The sequence below is a fragment of the Bos taurus genome, chromosome 6, assembly GCF_002263795.3.
Source record: "Bos taurus isolate L1 Dominette 01449 registration number 42190680 breed Hereford chromosome 6, ARS-UCD2.0, whole genome shotgun sequence".
Taxonomy (NCBI): domain Eukaryota; kingdom Metazoa; phylum Chordata; class Mammalia; order Artiodactyla; family Bovidae; genus Bos; species Bos taurus.
Window position 1 is genome coordinate 44,262,731 of NC_037333.1, and position 19,744 is coordinate 44,282,474.

Sequence of the window (19,744 nt, forward strand, 5' to 3'; positions counted from 1 at the left end):
CCCTGGTGGGCAGATTTTCTTTTGTTCACACATTGATATACTGCCCCCTAGCTCTATCCGTTGTTGCCATGTAGGAATGGTGGTCCAGTGTGGTCAGATTTGAAGAAGATGTAATTCTAGATTGTAAGTCTAAATGTAATTTCCCAGTTGGTGGTTGGGACTAGATCCCAATAGAGAGAATTAACTGAATTATTTGAATATACAATTTCAGTTTTGTGACCTCTGATTTGTAGAGTATTTGTTCTGGGTCAAGTATGATGCCAAACAGGCTATACAGATTATCTCATTTAATCTTTACAATAATGTTGATAGTGATGCTATTTTTGCTTCCGTTTTATAAATGAGGAAACTGAGACTCAGAGGTTAACTTATCCAAGGCTATAGAGCTAGACGAGAAAGAACCATGATGAAAGCTCAGATCTATCTTTGGAGCAGGCATTGGTAATAACTATTGAATCAATCGTCTGTTACCATGGTATGTTGCTTAATGAATTGCCCCACACTCAGCCTCTATCCTCATGCTTCCTGGCTTCCCTGATAGCTCAGTTGGTAAAGAATCCACCTGCAATGCTGGAGACCGTGGTTCGATTCCTGGGTCAGGAAGATCTGCTGGAAAAGGGATAGGCTACCCACTCGAGTATTCTTGAATTTCCCTTGTGACTCAGCTGGTAAAGAATCCACCTGCAATGTAGGAGACTTGGGTTCGATCCCTGGGTTGGGAAGATCCCCTAGAGAAGGGAAAGGCTACCCAGTGCAGTATTCTGGCCTGGAGAATTCCATGGACTGTATAGTCCATGGGGTCAGAAAGAGTCAGACACGACTGAGTGACTTTCACACTTTATTCTCATGCTTCCAGGTTTGTGGGTTGACCGTGGTGGGGTCTACTTCAGGCTGTGGGTTTGGCCGGACAGACTCCAGGTTGGGAGTCAGGTTCAGGTTGACTCCAAGTGTGTGGATCCCAGGGCCCAGGGGAAAGGGCAGTGGCCTTGCAGAGGGGGACACCAGAGTTAAGAACTAAGCCAAATGGCCTGAACATGGAAGGCCTCTAGCAGTGTCATGACTGGCATTCCATTGGCCAAAATATGTTTTGAAACCAAGTCCAATATGGAAGGAGCAGGAACACAGGCTGAGCCCCCAGCGGGAGGAAGAGTAAGTACTGCTCAGTGACGATTCAAACAATGGCAATTATGCTGTACAGTGCTAGGAGAAGCTGCCTTATTGTGATGAAACAAGGACTCCTTTTGTTCCAGTTGCCTGTTTGCAGCACCGACATGTGGTGCACGGACCTGGAAAATGGGGCCCAAAGCCATCCAAACTCAGCTAAAATCAGTTCATTTCAGAGCTGTCATCACCCTCTGATGATGTTAAACCCGGCAAATTGTGGTCCATCTCCAGCTTCCGGGAGGCCACTGGCAGAAGGTGGGGAGGAGTCGGTGGGAAGATATCCCAGTTCCTTTTTCAGGGAAGAGCTCTCATCTCATTCCAGTTTGGAGCGGTGGAAGCTATACCCACGGCCTTCCCCAGCATCTCCTGCCCTGGTTCCTGCCTCATCTCTCTTCTCCCCTTATCATCATTTAGGTTTTCCTTCCTCCTTCTCCAACACTCTGGAAGATTCAGTCACTCTATCACTTCATCAATAGGCATTAATTGACACCTTTTTTATAGCAAGCACTGTTCATGATGCTGGAGACAAGAGGAGAACAGGACTGGTCTGATCCCCATTTTTGTGGAGCTTAAGGTCTAGCAGGAGCAGACAGGTAACAAACAAGTAAATAAAATGAAGGTGGTCACTGCGGAGGGGCAGGGTGCTCCTCAGGACAGACAGGGTGGAGAGGGGAGCAGAGAAAAGGAAGGACAGGAGAGGAGGGAGCTCCAGGCCGCTTGGTACCAGATTAGCCCCTTACTAGGGGAACCCCTTTCACAGGCTGGTTCCATGAAGCTGTGAACTGCTCTACTTCAGTCAGAGGCCACATTCGATTCAGCACACGCTCATGTGGTGTCTTTGTCAGCAAGATCTCCTGACCCCCCGTGCCTTGTATGGTCCTGTGGATAACACGTGAAGGAGATGAGGGATGGGGGATGTGAGGAGGGGGGTACACAGAAACAGGTGGGAAGGAGAACCATAGCAGCTCCCGCCACTCCTTCTATGGGGCAGACTGGGTGGTCTGACATCCCTCTGCAAGCAACAGCTTCATGCAGAAAAATGGGTGTGCCACCTGAGAGAATCCAACCTTGCCTGTTTTCTAAAGCCAAGGTTCTCTGTGGGGACAGGGGTGATTTTGCCTCCAGGGGACACTTGGCAATGTCTGGAGGCATTTCTGATGCCCAGTTTGGAGAGGGAGTGCTACTGGCCCCTAGTGTGTAAGGGCCAGGGATGCAGCTAAACACCCTGCAACCCACAGGACAGAATTATCTGGCTCAGAATGTCCCTAGCGCCCACATGCTCTAGAGAAATGCTTGTTGGCCTTACAGTCATTTCTGCAAGGACTTGATTTACTGTCTAGATACCACCTTGTTTCCCTTGAGGCAGGGAGATACATGCACATCACAAAACTCAGAGAGTGCAGTAGGGTCCATGGTAAAAGGGTGCCCCCTGCTCTTCCCCAACACTCAGCCTGCTTCCTTATGCAGCCCCTTCCATACAGCCTCTGAGGTCTTTGAACAGACTCTGTCAGCCTCCTCCTAAAGTCCCCACTCTGCTCTCCTGCTGCTGCTGCTGCTAAGTCGCTTCAGTCATGTCCAACTCTGTGTGACCCCATAGACGGCAGCCCACTAGGCTCCCCTGTCCCTGGGATTCTCCAGGCAAGAACACTGGAGCGGGTTGCCATTTCCTTCTCCAATACATGAAAGTGAAAAGTGTAAGTGAAGTCGCTCAGTTGTGCCCAACTCTTAGCGACCTCATGGACTGCAGCCTACCAGGCTCCTCCATCCGTGGGATTCTCCAGGAAACAGTACTGGAGTGGGTTGCCATTTCCTTCTCCACCTGCTCTCCTAGACCCCCCAGAAGTTGCTCTCTGTGACCCCTAAGTTTTCCCTCAGGGACTATTTTCTCTAGCCCTGGGAGCAGCTTTAGCAAGCTAGAGTGACTGTCCTGGAAGTAGCCCTCAATCAAAGACAGATGGAACATTGGCAGATAAATAGCCCGACCCCTGACCCCACCGGTGAGATCATTGTGAGGTGAAATTACTGCCCTTTTCTGGACCCTCCCAGTAGGACTGCACGCCTGTTCTTCAGTGGGAACTAGTGATGACGCTCTTAACTGACTCCCTTTCCTTCTCTGCCTACCCAGACATTCCTTGCCTTTCTACTTCCTGTTGGAGTTTCCTGGGATCCTAGAAAATGACATATACTTATATTCCTCTCTTAAAGTATGACTCCAGAGGAACACAAATTAAGATGGCTGTAAATATGTATACATAAACATATATGTAATATACATATGTAATGTAATATATATGCATGTAATGTAATAGATTCATATATATTATATATTGCCTATTGTGCACATTCAAGCTGCGTGCTCAGTTATGTCCATCTCTTTGCAACCCCTTGGACTGTAGCCCGCCAGGCTCCTCTGTCCATGAGATTTTTCAGGCAAGATTACTAGAGTGAGTTCCCATTTCTTTCTCCAGGGTAGTCTTCCTGATTCAGGGATCAACCCACATCACCTGTATCTCCTGCATTGGCAGACAGATTCTTTCACCACTGAGCCACCTGGGAAGTCCACTGCATATATGTATATTATAGATTACATTGCACATGCATATCATATGCAAACATATTACACATTAAATTTATCATATACATGTGATATGATGTATGCACACATATATGTACATGTATATATTACATTATACACACTAAATATTTGTGTCCTTCTCATATTTATATGTTGAAAACCCCCTCTGTGATGGTATTAGGAGGTGGGGTCTTTGGGAGGTGATTAGGTCATAAGAGTGGAGCCCATACAAATGGGATTAATGCCCTTATAAAAGAGACCCTAGGGAGCCCTCGCAGCCTCTTTCCACAATGTAAAGGTACAAGAAGTCAGCAAGGGAGAAGAGGGCCCACATCAGAACCCGAACATGCTGGCACCCTGATCTAGGATTTCCAGCCCCCAGGACTGTGAGAAATAAATTCCTGTTGTACATAAGCCACCCAGCCTATGGTTATGTTTGTTGCAGCAGTCTGAATAGACCAAGACGATATGTGTGTATACATACATACATATATACATAAATAGACATACCTATGGATGTGTGTGTGTGAGTGCTCAGTCGCTTCAGTCACACCCAACTCTTTGTGACCCTATAGACCCACATAGGAAGAAGGTAATGGCAACCCACTCCAGTATTCTTGCCTAGAGAATCCTAGGGACAGAGGAGCCTGGTGGGCTGCTGTCCATAGGGTCGCACAGAGTTGGACATGACTGAAGCAACTTAGCATGCATGCATGCATTGGAGAAGGAAATGGCAACCCACTCCAGTGTTCTTGCCTGGAGAATCCCAGGGATGGAGGAGCCTGGTGGGCTGCCATCTATGGGGTTGCCTAGAGTCAGACATGATTGAAGCAACTTAGCAGCAGCAGCAGCAGACCCACATAGCCTGTCAGGCTCTTCTGTGCATGGGATTCTCCAGGCAAGAATACTGGAGTGGGTTTTCACGCCCTCCTCCAGGGGATCTTCCCAACCCATGGATAGAACCTGGGTCTCCTGCATCTTCTGCATTGCAAAGGGACTCTTACTGCTGAGCCACCAGCAAAGTTCTCACACATACATACATATAAATAAATATATATATATATTTACATGGATAATGATATTCCTCATCTTGCTTTTTCACTTAATTATGCATCCTGTTCCTTGTTAGCATAGAGAGCTATCTCATACTTTTATTGGAAGCATTTGTATTTCATTGTATCATAATGTATGGACATCTGGATAGTTTTTAATCTTCTGTTTTTATAAATGGTGCTGAAGTGACTATCATATATTTGATATAATCTCTTCCAGTGGAACTGCTGGGCCATGTGGCATGTGCATTTAAAATTTTGATGGATATTAGCAACTTTTTCTCCATAAAGCCTATACCAATTTTTATCTTCTCATTAACAAAGTGTAAGAGTAGGAACTCAGTGCTGAAAAGATGGAGCCAAATGTTAGTACAACCCTTGTCCATGCTTTAGTCACTGCCCAAAGCATTTTTCTTTATTCTGTACATTAGAGAAGGATATGAGCTTGGAACACCCAGGCTCTGAAATCACAGGTGAATGAATGCAGCCTGGCAGCACACAGGTAGTGCGTCTGAAAGTGTGATGCTCACATGCACACATAAAAATGCACAGACACACAGACACACACACACACCATAATTCCCATGCTTAGTGAGGTTTCTAAGTCAGATTCAATAATAAGACACTGAGAGAACATATGCATTTCCTGTGACAGCACCCCCTTAAAATGTAATAAATTCAAATGCGTTTGGAGCACTATGTGCCTGGCAGAGAGTCACATGTCTTCGTTGTGTCCAGTTGCCACTTCGCAAGCTTTGTTGATGATCATGCTCTTATGCCTGTTTTTTTGGTTTTTCTGAAAGGAGACTGAGTCACAGAGTTGGCGATTGACCCCGTATCAGTAGAAGGAAGTAGTTCAAATCATGGTCTCTGTAACCCAAACTGCCCCAGTTTAAATCCTGGCTTGTGTTCCTTTTAGCTGGGTAGCTGTAGACAAGTTGCCCTTCCTCTCTGTTACTTCAGTTTCTTCTTCTGTGAAATGGAGACACTGTTGTGAAGAAAAAGACAGAAAATGCTCAGTAAATTTTGAAGAACATCTGTCTGACTCTTCAAGCTGGAATTTTTGTCACTGTATTTTCCTGTATCCCATTAGACCAGTTCATTTTTAAAAATAAAAATAACATGTATACATCTAAGGCTCTAAGAAAATAAGTGAAAGAGATAAATCACAAGTTGTATTTCAGAAATTCTCAAAGTGCACTTGAAAATGTGGCTGGAACCACCCTCATACCTGCACAGCACGGATGGCTGGGCTAGATGATGAGAGCAGATGACACCACTGTGAGTGGTCATGCTGCTGCTGCTGCTGCTAAGTCGCTTCAGTCGCGTCCAACTCTGTGCGACCCCAGAGACGGCAGCCCACCAGGCTCCCCTGTCCCTGGGATTCTCCAGGCAAGAACACTGGAGTGGGTTGCCATTTCCTTCTCCAATGCATGAAAGTGAAAACTGAAAGTGAAAACTGAAAGTGAAGTAGCTCAGTCGTATCCGACTCTGTGTGACCCCATGGACTGCAGCCTACTAGGCTCCTCCGTCCATGGAACTTTCCAGGCAAGAGTACTGGAGTGGGGTGCCATCGCCTTCTCCAGTGAGTGGCCATAATGGAGGCAAAAATCAGCACCGACTGCTATGCTTATCTGCAGAAACCCAGGCTCTCTGCCTTCTAGAATAATTTGATCCACACCATCTGGCAGCTTGTAAGAAGAAGAAAAAGCAGAAGAGAAAGAAGAAACAGCAGCCATGTAGCATGAATGTAATTCCCAATTTGAGTTATGCACTCTCATGTAATATGAGCCAAATTTAAATATGTCAACATCTCAACAATTGCTGATTTTTCAAGTGCTATACTATGCATCTGGCGGGCGCTCATTGAATGCTCTTCAATGATGGTGACGCAAATGTATTTACTAAAATATAGTGTATTGAAAAAATAAATAGTATATTGTGATGTCCTTTAGCTTGCATTTGCATAAATTGGCACTCTCTGAAATAAGTGGTTGAGATTTAAAAGAACATGGTATGTTTTTAAATGTTCAAAGACTCATAATTATAGAGCTTACAAATCCTTTAGTTCATTTCCCTCATTTTAAGTGTAGGAAAATTTAGTCCAAGATTAATTTTTGCTAATGAGAGAGAGAGAATAGGGTGTGAGCCAAGCACCCTGGACACCTAGCAAGGAGGGAAATGGGGGAGAGAGGTGAAGATCAGTGGACGCTGGACCACTCTGGCTCCTGAGCACCCTGCCTCCCTCCTCTCTTCTGCAGTGACTTCCTGGAGAGGAAGCAGGGGGTGTACCTCCTAACCAGGTGTAGTTTCTCCGCTTCTGTCCTTCAGGTTTGCTCTGGGATGGAAACGATGTGTTTGTGGTTTATTAGGAAGGATTATCATAAAGGGAAAGAAGAACCTGTAGAAGGGAAAGATGGAGGGAGAAGATGAGCCATGATGCCTCCAGGAAGCCTCCAGACAACTCTTTGGAACGTTCAGAAGCCAGGGTGTCCCTTCAGATTGTCCCAAGCTGAGATAAGGGGACCTTATAAAGGGGGCCTTTATAGTCCACATTGGCCGGTCATTAGATGTGAGTCACTGCAGGTGAGGTGGTTCCCTTCTGTTCAGGTGGTTCCTAAAGCGAGCTGATAGCTGAGGGCTAGGTGCAATAGCATTCTCAGAATCCAAGGAGAGCCCTCCATGCCTAAAGGAGCTGTTGGCAGCACATCATAGTGCCCATCACACCAGGACAGAGTCTGGTACGGAGTGAGCCATCAGGAAATGTCTGTTGGATGGATGAACCCACCTAAGGCTCAGAACAGAACTGCAAGGATGGAATGGCCTGTCACCTTTACAGTATGCTTTAGGGGTACAAAAAGAGAAGAGTTCAGTTCAGTTCAGTTCAGTTGCTCAGTCGTGTCTGACTCTTTGCGACCCCATGGACTGCAGCACACTAGGCTTCCCTGTCCATCACCAGCTCCCGGAGCTTGCTCAAACTCATGTCCATCGCGTTGGTGATGACATCCAACCATCTTATCCTCTGTATTTCCCTTCTCCTCCCATCTCCAATCTTCCTCAGCATCAGGGTCTTTTTCAATGAGTCAGTTCTTTGCATCAGGCGGCCAAAGTATTGGAGTTTCAGCTTCAGCATGAGTCGTTGCAAAGAACATTCAGGACTGATTTCAGTTAGGATTGACTGGTTGGATCTCCTTGCAGTCCAAGGGACTCTCAAGAGTCTTCTCCAACACCACAGTTCAAAAGCATCAATTCTTTGGTGCTCAGCTTTCTTTATACTTCAACTTTCACATCCATACGTGACTACTGGAAAAACCATAGCTTTGACTAGACAGACCTTTGTTGGTAAAGTAATGTCTCTGCTTTTTTACATGCTGTCTAGGTTGGTCATAGCTTTTCTTCCAAGGAGCAAGCATCTTTTAATTTCATGGCTGCAGCCACCATCTGCAGTGATTTTGGAGCCCCCCAAAATAAAGTCTCTCACTGTTTCTATTGTTTCCCCATCTATTTGCCATGAAGTGATGGGATCAGATGCCATGATCTAAGTTTTCTTCATGTTGAGATGAGTTCACCCAAGGTAAAATAAAACTCCATTCTTTTCTGCCTCTCTAGTATCTGGAATTTCTTCAAGGTTCCTGGGCAATGGAGGCAATCCTGAGCAAGGTCTACCCCTATGATGTGCAGTTCCAGGACAACTCGTGGTACTGTGTTGAAAGCTACTTGTTAATTTCCTTCTTCTTTGGATGCTAGAAAATGCAGACGTAATTGGCACCTCATCTACATTAATGCACAGAACTTTGGGAGCTTCACGACTATGCTCTCTGCCTCCTACCCTCAAACTAGTTGATATCTCTTCCTAATGTGTAGTTTTCCGTGATTCTTATGTTCTAATGTGCAGTTTCCCTGATTCTTATATTTTAGCACTCATTTATGTCTTACTATTTTGATGTGTCTCTGAAAGCTTCTCTGAGCTCTGTGGAACAAGGCCAAGTATGAACACACATATACTGAAAGTTTATTATATTCTCTCAACACTTAGTGGTTGGTATCCAGTCTCACTGACATTGACTCTCATTCTATGACATCAAGGCTAATGGATGAGATCAGCAGGATTATTCTGGGGTCTTTAATGTGATGTCTTCACCTTGGAATGCTCTTTTTTGGCTCAGTGAGTGAGTGAAGTCACTCAGTCATGTCCAACTCTTTGCAACCCCATGGACTGTAGACTACCAGGCTTTTCAGTCCACAGGATTTTCCAGGCACGAGTAGTGCAGTGGGTTGCCATTTCCTTCTCCCAGAGATCTTCCCGACTCAGAGATTGAACCTGGGTCTTCCGCATTGCAGGCAGATGCTTTACCGTCTGAGCCACCAGGGAAACCCTCTTTTGGCTCAACAAAGATATCTTTAGGCAGTTGGAAGCATTCTTTATAAGCCCTACTTGTGTGAACTTTTATGTAATGCACTTTTATTTCCTAGATTTAGTTAATATATTAAATATAGGTCTTAAAAGCACTGTTGCAGTCCTTAAGGCATAACTAAATATTTTCAGCCATTGCCTATTGATTCTGCTTTGAAAATGCTAACGTCCAGACCCTTTGGTGTGAACAACAACTTCTTCAGGTCCCCTGGTCTCTGTAGGGTGGGCAGTACTGGTCTCTGGAGGGTGACAGGTGATCTTAGCCTCTGTCCTTGAGGAGATAGCAACAGCAACGTTCTTAAAGCAAAACTGTCTTTGAGAAAGTCTGCTCACCAACTCAGTGTCATTGAGGCAGCCAAGAAATTGAAGTCTTCGTCCATTTAAGTCTGGGAAAAACTTGCTTTCATCATTTTTAAATTTAGTTTTGGCTGTGCTGGGTCTTCGTTGCTGCACAGGCTTTCTCTAGCTGTGGCAAGTAGGGGGTTACCCTCTAGTTGTGGTGCTTGGGCTTCTCACTGCGGTGGCTTCTCTTGTTGCAGAACGCGGGCTCTAGGGTGAGGGCCTCAGCAGTTGTGGCATGTTGGCTCAGTGGTTGCGGCTCCTGGGCACCAGGGCACAGGCTCAGTAGTTGCGGCCCATGGGCTTTGTTGCCTTGTGACACGTGGGGTCTTCCCAGATCAAAAATTGGAACTCGTGTCTCCTGCACTGGCAGGTGGGTTCTTTACCACTGAGCCACCAGGGAAGCCCTCATCATGTCTGAGATGAATATTAAAAGCAAATGAAGAAGCTGTATGATAAATTTTCTTTTGAAATACAGTTGATTTGTAATGTTGTGTTTCGGGTGTACAGCAAAGTGAATCAATCATACATACATACGTATCCACCTGTATGATGTTTTTTGATGGGACTCAAACCTGGTGCAGCTGAGTGAGATTCAAATTGTAAAATGAAGTGTGAATTCTAACTTATAGCCACTGCTACAGACTGGGCTTTTGGGAATCTACTCCTGACATGCTCTGGCTTAGTGGGTACTGAGGCTGCCGTGGGTTTCTGGATCCACCCAGATATACATGTGCCACTGGTCTCAGAAACGAGTGTCTTTCTCAGAGTAGAGCTAAAATTCTCTCACATCCATAACAGGCTACATGAATACCCTTCCATTCTCTGGAACATGGATCTTTAATTTGATCTTTTGTTTAAGGAAAAATTTAGAAGATTATATGAAGGAAATAGCAGGAAGGCAGCCACAGCAAAAGCTGGAGTTGCCGTGGGCAACACCTTGGTGTCACAGTTGGAAGAAGGAGGGCCAGCCAGGGAACAGGAAGGAGGCGCGTGGTGTCGGGGTGAGTGCCGCCCCAGGCCAGTCTTAATTTTGTTTTTTGTTTATTTTCTCATCTATTCATTCTAAAACTATTTATTGAAACCTTACTATGACTCAGGCACATCTAGTGAGGTTGGTAAAGAACTGAATGGGAAAAGAGAAAGGAGTGTGAAAAGTATTAGAATGAAGGACACGTGGGGTAATAGAGGAGCCTAAAGGAGAAGTCGGAGAAGGCAATGGCACCTCACTCCAGTATTCTTGCCTGGAAAATCCCATGGATGGAGGAGCCTGGAAGGCTGCAGTCCATGGGATCACTGAGGGTCGGACATGACTGAGCGACTTCACTTTCACTTTTCACTTTCACTTTTCACTTTCACGCTTTGGAGAAGGAAATGGCAACCCACTCCAGTGTTCTTGCCTGGAGAATCCCAGGGACGGGGAGCCTGGTGTCCAACACAGAGTTGGACACGACTGAAGCGACTTAGCAGCAGCAGCAAAGGAGAAGCAGGGAATATATCAGAGGAAATTATGTCTAAGAGGAATGGAGATGAAGAAAATGTTCCAGGTAGAGGAACAGTGTGCACGAAAGCCTGGAGAAAGGCTCTCTTGAGAATGAGGTATTTGTGGAGAAGTCCAGTCGGCTGGAGCCCCGAGTGTGAGAGAAGGGGAGGAATGGAGGCAGGTGAACTGAGGAGTCAGGCAGGTGCAAGAGAAGCGGTCTGGGCTTTATTATGGGGTCAGTGAGGAGCTATTTTGAAAGGTCTGGAGTAAGGATAACACAATCAGATTTTTGTTTTTAACAGATCCATAATCTGGGCAAGAGATTATTGCCACTTGGTCTCATGTGGTGACAGCAGCCACAGAAGCGGATGTCCTCCAAAGGTGGTTAGGAGGCAGCATGTCCAGGCTGGGGTGGTCTTCCAGCTGGACTCTAGTACTGAGGAATCGGGAGTGAGGGGCTGGGGTCCTGCTGCTGCGAGTCCCCGTGGAGCTCAATCACCTATTGGATTGTCCCTGATGAAGGACTTGTTTCCCAGGAGTGACTTGAAATGAGGATGAGATCTCCAGGGTGGATTCTTGCTCAGGAAAAATGCAAAACAGAATCTTAGATTGCTCGGCATCTGAACTCTAAGTTGGCCCATGCTGACCACCCTGATCTCTAAGCTGGTCCCACTCTGACCTTGATTTCTGTCGTCAGCCCCTTTTATTCTGAGCAGGGAGAATCTTCTCCTTAAGCAGGGCCAGCCATTGGTTTCAGATGCAGCCTTCATCAGGTGCTTAATGAAGCAGCACCTCAGCTCTGAGGATGTGTGTGAATGAGCTTTGTAAACAGTCAAGGGCCGGATGATGTAGGGCTGGAGGCTTCTCCCAGCTAGATAAGGCCTTCCTCTCACATGTGTGTAAGAAAGTGAGCTTCAGTATTTAGCCTATTAAAAATATATTATGGAGGACTTCCCTGGCAGTCCTGTGGTTAAAACTCTGTGCTGCCAGTGCAAGGGGTGTGGGTTTGATCCCTGTGTGAGGAAACTAAGAGCTCACATGCCAGGTGGCACAAACAAAAATTTTTTTAAAATGTATTACTGAACACCTATGCTATGTAAGGCACCACCAGAGGCACAACCTATACATTATTTGTCTGTCTGTGCTCAGTCTCTGGCACAGGCCTGAGAGAGAGAAGTTGGGTGTTGCTGTACTATGAAATGAGTCTCGAAACCCTCCAGCAGCATCTCCACATTCACGGCTCACCTCTTTCTTACTGCAGAGGTTAAAGCCATGGGCTCCTGAGTCAGGCTTGAATGCAATTTCCCTATGGTTCACTTGCAAGCTTGGCAAGTCACTTTACTTCTGTAAATAAGTCTCAGTGATGTCACCTATCAAATGGAGGAGCCCTGAGGTCAAAGCACCCAAAATTACCACTTTTGTAAGCCCCAAGTTGACAATTTCAGATGAGTTGACCACCTCTGATAGAAGGTTGTTGTGAGGATTATATGAGATTATGTATTAAAATTTTTCATCTAGACCCTGTCACAAGGTAGGGAGTCCTCTTGACCTACTCTTTTTATAATAATAAAAAATAACAACAATGATAATAAAATAAAATAAAATTATTATTTATACTTGGAGAGGACAGTTTGGGATGTGGGTACTGAGGGGGCTACTTCTCCAGCTCTCAGATTCCACTTAGAGTTACCTCTGAGTGCTCCTGGTCTCTTGCCACACCCCTCAATCTTCCCCTTGGAGGTGGAGTGATTTACCTGGCTCGTGAGTGATAGTCATTGGTCCATGTTTTTCGATGGGGAGGAACAAACTCAATGAGGAAACTAGAGGTGTGTATGTGTGTGCCTCTAGTTTTCTCATTGGGTTAGTTCCACTCCACCAAAAAACATGGACCAATGGTATGCAGGGCTTCCCTAGTGGCTCAGCTGGAAAAGAATCTGCCTGCAATGCAGGAGACCTGTGTTCAATCCCAGGGTTGGGAAGAACCCCTGGAGAAGGGAATGTCAACCCACTCTAGTATTCTTGTCTGCAGAATCCCATGGACAGCGTTTGGCGGACTATAGTCCATGGGATCACAAAGGGTCAGGCACAGCTGAGTGACTAACACACACACGTGTGTGTTTGCAGCTCTCTCTGCCCTCCTCACCCTTCACCATCCTGCCCTAGACCAATGCCAGGCAGCCATCCTTCACCAGACATCTGTTCTATAGACTCACCCTCCCCCTGCCCATACCCAGCTTTAAAATGGGGTGTGCAGGAGTAGAGTCAGCAGAAGGAGGAATCCCACATTTAAGTCCTACCCTGCAATCCAGATTTTAGTAGCAACAAAGCAGATGTTTTGATATCCATCTCCTCATTCCTGGCTCTCTCATTTGATTGAGAATTGGAGAGAGTGGAGAGCAGTGTAGTTAATTAGTTCCCTCGGCCCACGCAGAAGGGACCGGACCAGTACCTCCAGGAAGATGTCGTGGCAACAACCTGCTTGGACATGTTGGAAGAAAGCCTAGCCTGGCAGGGAAAGGAGGTAGCTCAATGTGGCCACAGTAAGTCATTTCATGTCTTTGGCTGGGGCTGGCTGGGCAGGCAAGATCAAGTACAGTTGACCCTCAGTATCCCTGGGGGATTTGCTTTCTGTGACTGCCAGAATCCCGATGCCCAAGTCCCTGATATAAAATGGCTTAGTCCAGACAGCCTTCTCCATCCTCAGATGCAATCACTCCAGCATGGAATTCCATTTTGCATCACTGCTATCCAGGGGAGGGAGTTCCAATTTGTGGGGTGGGGAAGGGCAAACATGTCCTTGGTCATCCTAGCCAGAGAAAATTTCCTCACCAGGGGAATTTTTTCCTCAGGCCTCTGCCTTTGAGCATCCTCTCTCGCTTTCTGTCCTTCCAGAAACTTTTTCTTCTCTACCCAAATTCCTGTTCCTTTCTCTCCCTGAGCAGTTCAGCCCCTGCTTTCTCACCCTCTGCCCACCCTGAGCCAAGTCTCTACTCATAGCTCTTCCTCTTGCCCTGCTGTAGCCTCTCTCCTGTGGCTTTTCAGCAGGGCAGAGTCAGGGACTGGCAAAGCTGGATGAGAAAGAAGATCATATCCTTATTGTCACTAGCCTTTAATGCAGATTTAGCATTTCCTTTAATTATGAATGTAGGTAACCAATCACAAAAGTTTCAGCAGAACTTGTGAAAGTGTCATTAACAGAACTCATAGATATTTCCATATCACACGTATGTAATTGTTACAGATATCTCAAAATATCATTAAGATTCACCAGAATTTTGACACTACAGTACTAGACCTGCTGGTGGCTATTACTAAATTGTTATTTAACTATTTTGGTAACTGTGTTTCCATATAACTGATTTCCTTTGACATCCTATGTTTTCATTTTATGCACTTTGGAAACATTACCCTGAGGAATCCAAAGATTTCACCCCATTGCCGAAGGGATCCATGGCACAATATAGATTTAGAATTTGTGCTTTGGTAGAAAAAAAACACTGTGGAAGTTATGCAATTAGTTATTCTTTAACACGATCAATTCCCAGCTGGTGCTTCCACCTGTAGTCAGAGCCAGTGACCAGGAGGGTAGGGACGCGACGGTGGACCCTTGGTCTGTCCTGAGAAGGTGCAGCAGATGGTAATTCCCAAGCTGGCCCATCCCATGCCTTCCAAATGTGAGGCGGACTATTCTTCTGATTGGAGGGGCTGTCTGTTCTTTCTCCTCTTGAGTAACGGAGGGAATGTGATGATTGATGCAGCTTCCCAGGCCAGCTTCTGAGAAGTGAGAGGTGTTACTGTTTCCTCCAGGACAGATCCCAGCTGACAGTCACATCAGCTGCCAATACTGAAGAAAGGAGGCTGATTGCAGGCCTGGCCACCACTGCAGCCAACACAGACCCAAGAACCACCTCACCCGGCCCAGCCTCCCCAGTCTGGAGAGGTAACAGTGATTGTTGTTGCTTTAAGACACTAAGTATGGGAGGACTGGTTTCATAGCAATAGGAACCAGAATAAAAGGTTTCTGGGCTTCCCTCGTGGCACTAGTGGTAAAAAATCCACCTGCCAATGCAGGAGACTCAAGAGACGTGGGTTTCATCCCTGGGTTGGGAATATGATGTGGGATGCGAGATTTTAGTTCCTCAACCAGGGAGCTTAGTGCCTGGACCACAGACCAGAGCCTCCTGCATTGGAAGATTGTAATCTTAACCACTGGACCACCAAGGAAGTCCCAGTTTACCTTATTTTTTAATTCCATGAGTGTAATGAACACTTCCCTATATACCCTGGATGCTACAGCTGTATTTTTTCAAGAAGGAAAACTTTTCCATTTTCAAAAGCACAGTTTTATTTTAAAGAGGGATCTGCTCAGTTCCATAACGCAGTAAAATCTGAAAAATTAGAATATGAAGACCCACTCAGGTTACTAAACAGGTTCTGAGTTAGTGAATATCTGTGCCATTTGTCAGGAAGGTAGATGTGTCATTTTCAATACTGACAAGTAACACAAACTAATAGGAGATGCAGTGCTGCCAGGAGAAAATTCTGCCAAATCGACTCAATGAGTTATAATCATTTATAATCAGTCCATTAATTAACTGGGCACAAAGGATGCTGTAAAGAGTTCAGAAGTGTTTTCCCATGTAGGTTAAATATACCCCTCCTGCCTCATTTGCTTATGTGGATACTTCAGTCAACAATCTTGAATTTTATTCAAAGAAAAAAAGTAAGTTTCAATCTTGTCTTCATTTTCATTTTTCAAAAACTAGATTTTAAAAGAGTCCAAATGAATAAGCTTCTGGTATAAAATAGGAAAAAAAAACCCCAACCTAAAACCAAAGAAGTAACGGGAATAAATCAAAGAACCATGAATAGTCACTGAACATCACAAAGGGACATGGATTAAAGAGGAAAAAAGGACATGTTTTCTGTTTTCAGGCGCTTACATTTTAATCAGCGGCTGACAATGTAATTAAAAAAAGAAACTATATTGGCCAAATGTCAGGATTTGGCTAGGATTTTTATTTCTCCTTTTAGTAGTAGCAACAAAAGAATAGAGACATTTCCAAATTCTGGGCCCTCCAGCAAAATGCTTTAGAAAGCAGCTTTCTAATCATTCTAAAAATTACTCTTAAGAAGAAAAAACTAGAACAAACTAATTGCTCAAGAGATGTAGGCTGATCATAAAAAAAAGCATGTAAGACTACACAGAAGCAAAATAAGATAAAAATTACCTAAAATCCTTCTATTCAAAGATAAAGTGTTACTTTGTTTACATTCTTTTTGAATTTTTATTGCATATGTTTACTTATATATATTTTTCCCAAAATAATATTTTATTTAAAAATTTTTGCTTATTTTTTGTTTTCTTTCTTTCTTTTTGCTGTAGCACAGCATGCAGGATCTTTGTTCCCCAACTAGGGATCTGCATTGGAAAGGCAGAGTCTTAACTACTGGATCTCCAGGTAAGTGCCCCAGATAGTATTTTACATATTGTTTGAAACCTATCTTTACCCTTCTCTCTCTCTCTCTTTTTTTTTTTTTTTTTGAGGTCTGATCTTAAGGACTGATGCTAAAGCTGAAACTCCAGTACTTTGGCCACCTCATGCGAAGAGTTGACTCATTGGAAAAGAGTCTGATGCTGGGAGGGATTGGGGGCAGGAGGAGAAGGGGACGACAGAGGATGAGATGGCTGGATGGCATCACCAACTCAATGGACATGAGTCTGAATGAACTCCGGGAGCTGGTGATGGACAGGGAGGCCTGGAGTGCTGCAGTTCATGGGGTCGCAAAGAGTCGGACATGACTGAGCAACTGAATTGAACTAAACTGAGACGTAGACATAAAAGCTCTTAGAGAGGACAGCCTTCGTCTCTTGGCGATTTACTCCTGGCATTTTTCTTTTGCCTCTTTATTCTCTTGGCCAAAAGTTTAGCATGTTCTGCAGCCTTTTCCTTATTTTTCTCAGTATGCTGTTTCTTCAGCACAATATGTCCAGAACACCTGCAGTAACAAGACACTGAATCTTGGACGCTCTGGTCCTGGGTTTCTTACCTTCTTTGTTTAGGGGCTTTCTTACAACATCTGGGTGGATGCCATCTTTTTTAGAGAGACTGAAAGGTTTACGGATTCTGGAAGCTCTTTTGGACCCCAGGTGATGAGGCATAATAGTGTTAGTGAGTCCAGGAATATCCTTATCCCCTTTTTTGAGGATGACCAAATTGTCAACACTCAGATTGGCATCCATAATGCAACCCCGAACAGATTAGGTCTTTCTTTCTCCTGTCCTCCTTGGTCTGTAATAGGAATGTCCCTTACTCAGCAGCAAGTGGACTTGGCCATGGGTCAAGACACCCTGATTCCTGGGGAAGCCCTGTTTGTTGTTACTGCCGCTAATTCAGACACACATAACCCTTCCATTCTTCACCCAGAGGATCAGCAGCAACTTCTGTGGCCATATGCTTCTTATAGAAGATATGAAGTTTTTGTTCATTGTCCACTTCAATGAGCTTCCAGCAGCCAGTGGCCAGGGAAGAGATGTTCAGCTTTATTCTGAGGCAGCGGAATGCCTCCAAGGTGCCACAAAGAGTCCCTTCCTCGTAATAATAAATCAGCAACATCATGTTTCTAGGGCAATAAATGAAAAATCACAATGTCTGTGAGCCTTCTTATACACAGGTATCCCATAATTTAGTTGACCAACCCCAACTATCGGATAATTTTTTTCCACCCAAAGCAATGTTATAATCAGTGGTCTCATTGTTGCCTCTCTGTCTACATCTTTTACTTCCACAGGAAATGATATGATGGACGAAAGAGCGTAGTGTGTACATTTACGAGAAACATTCCTCAGTTTGAATGAAATTCAAAATATCTAAGTAGTGTATCTGGTGAAGTCCGACAGAGATCTAATTAGCTGTGTGGTCTCAGACAAGTTGACTGCTGAGGGTCACACGGTGGGGAGAATGGCTGCCCTGTGGCTGTGAGGATGGTTCAATGAAATAACACGTGTAGGTGTTGCCAGCACAGTGACTGGCACGTAGCAGGTGTTGCATAAATGTCAAGTCATTGCCTCCCTTGCCCCACCTAGTATGAAACTCAGTCTCATTCACAGAGAGAGAGAGATAAGAGAGAGTAGGAAGAGAAGAGGGATGAAGGAGATGAAAGGGAAGGAGGAGATGGAGGAAAGGAGGAAGGAGAGAGGGAAGAGCAGAGATGGGCGGGAAGCGGGGATTAAGAGAACGGAGAAGGGGCCTACCAAACACAGAACGTATGTCTGCATGCCTCTTTTTGGAAGAAAAGACTCATGGTAGCTTTCATGCTTTTTCCTTTGTTTATTTTTCACGGCTAGAGTTTCCCCCACCCAGCACAGAAGCTTTACAGTGCGTTACTTCAGCATTTCCACCTGCCCTTTGGGTATTATCAAAGGTTAAAACCCACACAACAGGGCAGAGTAAAGCTTGTTTACTTGCAAGATTCATGTCTGGTCTTGAAAGGTATTTTTTCCCCTTGCCCCACAAGCACTGATGAAAAGGAAGATGGATGGTACACCGAGGATGTGGGTGATGCATGCAAATTGGGCTCTGCATGGGCAGCTTGGGTTGGGGAGGGCTTCCTCCTGACCCACATGCACACCTGGATTCAGGTGCCCAGGTGACAGCCAGACAAGCTCTTTGCCTGCCCCCATCTCCCCTGCCACCTTTTCTGGAGACTCTTTCCCAGGCAGGGGTCTCCTAGGAGTCCTTTACACATCAGGATGCATTTCAGTCAACTGCTGCCTTTCCCAGGGGTATCTGCATTTCAGGATGCAGCACTCTCTGTGGGATGCGAGGGTTGTCGGTGTTAAAATGTTCACTAATCATTCAGGCGGCCCTGCTTCCTTCCATGCTTTCCCTCCAGCAGCCATTATTGAGCGCATGGCATTCCAGAATGTGTCCTACACTGAAGCGCCATGGACAAGACAGACAAGCTCTCTGCCCTCTTTGAGCTTACTTTTGGATGAAAAGATAGACAAAACCCAAGTACACAAATGCATGCCCAGTTATGGAGTCGCTGAGAGAATTTACTCTGGGTAGGATGGTGAGGAAAGACCCCTCTCCCCCAGAGGCAGTGATACTTAGCCCCTTTCAATCTTTGTGATTTCTTGGATGTCCAGAAATGAGCGTGTCAATCAGTACATCACTGAGGCAGTGGATGCTTTGGTCTGTTTTAATAATAATAACAACCTACATGTATTGAAAGCCTACTATGCGGTAGGCAGGCTGACAACATTTTGTTGTATCTAGTCTTTATGGCAAACCTTTGGCATAGGAATTACTGTTTTTCAGAAAGGCAGAGAGGTTTTCCCAAAGTCATACTAGAAATAACGGCAGAGCAAAAATCTGAACCCAGCTCTACTTTGCTCTATAATCTGTATCTTTTCTATAACACCATATCCCTCCCCTTCCTGAGAAGAGGTCTCTGACAGCAGTTGCCTTCAAACCCTTATTCCGCAGATGATGAATAGCTTAATATAGAATTTACCTACCTAGACGTGTTTCCAGGCAAATGACAAAGGATTTTTTTCTTTTGCCCCATTTCAAAGAGTCTATGAACCTCGACTTTTTCCCTGATTCTCTATAATCCTTTCCTTTGGCAGAAATAATCCAGTTGAGCCAACCGATGCTCACTTGTGTTGCCAGAGATGCAACAACGGTGGGGGTGGTACCCCATCTCTGCCT

General features: G+C 45.1%; 1 pseudogene; it reads right to left on the reverse strand.

The window, feature by feature from the left end:
• Nucleotides 1-831: 831 nt before the first annotated feature.
• On the reverse strand, nt 832-17,742 carry LOC100138258 (small ribosomal subunit protein eS6-like; annotated as a pseudogene).
• Nucleotides 17,743-19,744: the final 2,002 nt, after the last annotated feature.